We start from the raw sequence: 5,918 nt of genomic DNA on the forward strand, positions 1-5,918 counted from the left end.
CAAACAAACAAACAGTGGGCCCCCCCCCCCAAACCACCACAATTATTTCTTGGCAAACTGGAAACAATTAAAAGAAATATCAGAAATAGATGAACTTAGAGTATCTATCTAACAGCAAAAGACAAGAGAAGCTCAATCAACTTAAGTTCAATACAAGCGGAAGTTACAACTCTAAATAACCAATGAGACAAAGAAAAGGAAACATAAGTGTCGAAGGCATAGTAGGAAATGGTAACTGGGAGCTGAAACTACTAAAGAGATCTAATTTCTGTAGTGGAGGCAATTAAACCGGTGAACATATTACAGTATTTGTCAGCTGATATCTTTATATTAACTTGTGATGCCTCTTCTGAAAGCCATGCTTTAGTCCAACAGGAAACTACAAATTTGAAACAGAAACCACTTGAGAAAATTTTGCATTTTATCACTGTTAACATCTGGCCCTGAGATCTATTACTTGGCATCTACTTCCCTTATCTATATTTTGTTCTATTCTTGGGTTGGCTGAACAATACATGTTAGGAAAAGATAGTATTAGCAACGTATTATGTGCATTGCACATAGTTTGATATGACCACAGGGAAAATTACTTTCCCTGTGGATTTGTGAAAATCTTGAACACATGCTTCATAGAGCATAAACAGGGTGCTCTTACGTGTATAATAGTGTGTGTGCAGTATGACTGCACAGTGAAGTTTAGGAGTAATGACAGAGGACATGTAGAGATGCTCAAGATCTGTATTTAGACCACCCAGTACTCTGCATAGTTCACATGCATGACCTTCTGCAGTTTCTGCAGTACATCTATCCCACAAATAAAAAACAAATGTCATGAGAAACTTTAGGTTTCCTAAACTAGACTTCCTTTGACCACTGACAATGAGGAACTATTTTCACAGAAATCATAAGAAAAAAAAAAAATACAAATCCCTTAATATCCCTGCATGAAAAGTAACTCTATATGTTTCTTTAACACATTTATAGCATTTCTTTTACTCATACATTTTTCCTTTGATTCACTTAAGCACTCAAAACAGCCCAAGTAAAACAAATGAAAATAAATAAAAGAAAGACAATGAAGAGCAGCCTTTAAGCATGGTCTTGGTTTACAGTTTAATGAACTTATGAAGAGAATAGTTGTCTATTTCATATGGGACCTGCTGCTTTTATGTTATATTTAAATTAATTACATCTGGAAATATTAGTACTCCAAGACACATTTGTGACTTTTCTAAAACAAAGCTTAATAGAAACTCAAGATTTAGTAGTACAGACATGGAGACAATTTTTTTTTTTTTTGCGGTTTTTGATTATATTTTCTCCAAATATTTGTCACAGAAAACAAACATAATTCAGTTTTGACCAGAAAAACAATCTGCAGGGAAATTATTTGAATGTCAGATTTCAGAAACAGTGCACTTCGCTCATTCATACACTATATCAAAACATGTAGAAGAGGTTCAAAGTCATTGAAACTTTTCTTTGCTTAAACAAATGAATGTTAACGTTATTTTGCACTTTACACTGCAGGGTTTTTTTGCTTATTATTCCTAAAAAATGTATTTTGTCTAAACTTTTAATCATTACCAGTCACATTTGTTGGTGTAGTCACATCAGCACAGAAAGAATTATAATATTAAGATGAAAAAAAACCCCTATCGTAATGATAAAAATAATTAAACACATCATGGATAAGGAAAGCTAGAATTAGTGAGGGACAGTCCTATCCCATTTATTACAAGAAAAGTTTGCATACGTTCACTTTCTTCTCTCTAAACTTGATTTTTCTGTAATAAAAATGTCTGCAAAATATTTAACATTTTACCTATTCTTACTCCTCAATTCAATTGCAGCTTTACAAGATATAGAATTAGATTTTTTTTAAAATGGGAGATGGTTTTTCCAGTAAAAACAAAATGCAGGTTTCTACATGCATCGTATGGTCTATTTAATATATAATTTTATGGCTTTGGTCTTTGAAAATTAGATGGAGAGTGGTGTAAACTTTAACAGCATGGTCATGCCTTCTGAGTATGATAAAAGAACAAGCAAAAATTTTCCCTGTCCTTGAGTCAATTTCTAGTTCTAGAATTGACATAATTCAAGGTGAAATACCTGGAGAGTGTTAATTACTTTTAATGCCAGTATGTGTTAATTCACTGAAATGTCATGCTTCAAATGGTATTTCTGAAGGTAGGGAATGTTAGAATTTTTAGAATTCTTTTTTTTTTTATTTTCCTCCTTGAGGAAAAGGACATTCTGTATACACTCCAGGAAAGACTAGTCCTGACAAGAATTTCTTCCATGTACAAGCGGCTATCACTACGCTTAAACTTCAACTAAGTCTTAAAAATAGACCACATGCACAGAAAAGAACTGAGACCTGATTTGTGCAAGCAAGTCAAGTTCTTAAGCATGTGTGTGTGTCATGGTTTAGGAATCAGTTCCCAATTTAGTGCTCCCCCGAGACCCTCTAAACCACACTGCCTCTCAACATCCTCCCCCTGCCCCCCCCAGCCTGGGAATCGGCATTACCCCACTGCTCCTTCCACCATGCTTACTTACTCAATCAGAGGAAACTACTTCTCCGCTGAAAAGACTCCCTTACACCCATCCCCAGGAAAGATAAGATGGGGTATAGAATAACCTCTAGGTCCTGGACATGCCCCTCCTGGCTACGGCTAAAATGAACACTTTCATGGCTGGAAACAGGACTGTGTGAACACGTATGCTCCATAAAGCTTTTATTCTCCTTAATTTTTGTCTAATAAATCTCTTTTTTTTTTTTGCAGGCAATTTGTATGAGCAGCTGCTGAGGTATTCACAGATGGTTCTTTTACTCAAAATGTATATAGTGCAATTATGCTGAAATACATGCCATACAAAATGTGATTTTTTTTTTGAGCAATGTGTTTTTAAGTACATTTATTGGACAAGTATTTGATAATTTACAACGCTGCAAGAATCTGTTTCACACTTTTCTAATTGGACAATTATACATGCAAGAGCTATGGAATAAAATGGGAGAACATTATTTAAGGTGAAATTTTGCCCCAAATTAGTATTACCTTTAAGAAAGCATGATTCTTATTTACGGTATTAGTAATTTATTAGGATTTCACAATTTCACACTAAAGCATATACATACAAAACCAATGTAAGCAAGCCTCTCCAGGAACTTTAACATAAATTGCTATAATTTCACTGCCCTGAATTAGTTACATAAACTTCAGCATCACTTGGAGACCCCCCCTTTTTCAAAATGCGAAACTGAAATATTTGCATATTTCACTTTACCATCTTGAACGCTAAGATGATAAAGACTTTCTTCCTTTTTATTACATGATGGCTATCCACAGCTAATGCTAATTTTGACTTGTGCATTTGAAAGTATGTAGTTGCTGTGTCAGCATTTGATTACAGCTATGGCCAACCAAACACCATTTTTAAAAAATATTTGCCTCCTAACTTCATGACTGTTTTAGTCAACTGTGCATTCTATTATCTCCAAAAGCCATCTCCTCTTCCTCTCCAGTTTCTATGACCCTGTTGCATTTAAAGCACAAACAAAAGGGCACAAAATATCCTGGTGCTCTTATTTCTCCATATAAGATCAGTGAATATATACTGCTACTATGACAAGTTTTCTGCTTTATTTCAAATTGTACGTAATATTCAAAGGCATGTAATAGGAAACAAGTAGTTCTTGAACATTGTGGTGCATAAGCAGAACAACACAATAGATTGAATTTTAATGAATAATTTATGCAAACTTATTCCAAATGACCTTTGTAACTCAATAATTCTACTATTCATGAAAAATGAAGCCATTAAAGCTTATGTAAATAAGATATTTTACATGATACTGGTATATATGGACTCAGATGGAAACACTGGATTTAAATACAAAGGACAGATACAGATTCCATCCCTTCCATTAACCATTAATTTCTTTGATATAACTTTCTTGCAAGGGAAATTTACAAATTTCAGAAAACAGGTTCAAACCCTGCCCATTAACTCAAGATTTTAAAAATTGAAATCTATCGACATGTATATGCTTAGATGTGCACAGAAATGTTCTCGTGTGAGTGTGAATTTGCCATGAGTATGTCATGTTAGCATATGTGTTTAATTCATGTTTTTAAAGCAATGATTATTTTTTATTGTAAACCAAAATTCAGTAAAATGTGTCAGAAAGAAGAAGATCATCATCTCTTAAAGCAGGTCTTTAATTGATTCTTCTTTGATCTTTGACAGAAAAGAAAACGGAAAAAAAAAGAAGAAACCTCTCCAGAAATCATATAATTGTAAGTGCAAAAATGTTTTGCTCTATAATTCAGGTATAGTATCATTAAAGTGTTTTTCTATATCAAGTCATATATTTAGTCATGTAACACGAAGGAAGAGTTTTAAAGGCATCCATCTACAAACTTCTTTGGAATTTTTTGAGGAAGAAGCCATGGATATATTTAATAATTTAAATAAACAAAAGGTGGAGAAGAAAATAAGAAAGAAGGAAACCTAATGGAAAACAGTGCTCTGGGGATTTGATTCCTTCTTTTCATTAGTTGCTCTTTTTGATTGAGTACAGGAAAGGAAATGTATTCTCTTTTCTCTAGATCATTTCAGAATGGTTTTACAGCAAGAAAATGTTACTATCTTAATTTTCTTTGGCAAGTGAAATGCAGATTACTGTGCATGAAAAAAAGATCCACTTCTTCCAGGACTTAAAAAAAAAAAGTAAATATGTAATAGACTGCATTAAATTAATACTTAAGCTAATTCTGCTTTAAAAATAGCTTGTCCCCAAATATTTTTGCCAAAAAATGACAATTAAAAACTGTGAGAAAAAATTATTTTCCAGTGCAACTCTTCCACATAATAGTTATAAAGAAGGTGAAATTTCTGGAGGCTTCCCAGACTTAAGTATTTGCATGTCATATTGAGCAAGGCATATGTATTATATTCTTAAAACAATATGGAAGTGTTCAGGACAATTTCTAGGTTGCTATTATAGGAAGTTAGAAAAATTAAACTTCACTGGTATATATCCAAATTTATTTTGTGAGTATGAGAAAATATTTTCAGTGGAAAGAAGTCCAAATGGCTCTATAAGTAATTTCGTCACTGTATCTTTGTTTAAAGCATGCAGATTTGCCCAATAAATAGCATGGACTTAGCAGAGTAGTTAGTTCATTCCTGTGCAGTCAGAGGCATATTCTTGTGATCCCACTTTTGGTTTAGATAAAAAGAAAATCATATCTGAAAAATTGAAAACAAAACCAACTTTGCTTCTAACCTCCTCAAATTTGATGTTTCCTTATTTGACCAGGAAAAACAAGTGTCCAGTATTGATCAGTCACTGAAGTTGAAATGTTTTTTGAGAATGCTGCCTGAGAAGTGGACTTGCTGGCACTTATCTGCTGTCCATCATAGAAATTTGGTATGTTATTGCTACAGTGCGGACACTGTAACACGCGTGTATCAAACAAGGAGGCCGTGAAAAAGAAGTATATATGGACCGATTCTTGATAGATGTTTCAGAGATGTTTATTTCTCCAGCCTCATGGCTGAAGATCTGCCGGGGAACTGCCACAGTCACGGGAACCGAGGGTCCTTCCCCACGCAGGGGAACACAAAACAACCAATGGGGAACGAGGCTGACCAGGGGCAGGGAAACCCTGTGCTTCCCCTCAGGGCCCCTCTCCCCCCTACATGGCAGGGGGGAATGGACCCCGACATTTCACCTGTTTATTTTTAATAAAAAAGAGATTTTAAACTTAACATTGAAAACAACTGGATAAACATAACAAGAACAGTTTCAAAACAAAACAAGCCACCCTCCTGAGCCTTTAAATGTCCAAACAGATTCTGTGGAACATCTTAAGGCTGACAGAAGGGAGACAGGACTCTCC

This window comes from Corvus kubaryi, unplaced genomic scaffold (assembly GCF_017639235.1).
Source record: "Corvus kubaryi isolate FWS band 111438036 unplaced genomic scaffold, C.kubaryi_AGA036_p1.0 37357, whole genome shotgun sequence".
NCBI classification, from domain to species: domain Eukaryota; kingdom Metazoa; phylum Chordata; class Aves; order Passeriformes; family Corvidae; genus Corvus; species Corvus kubaryi.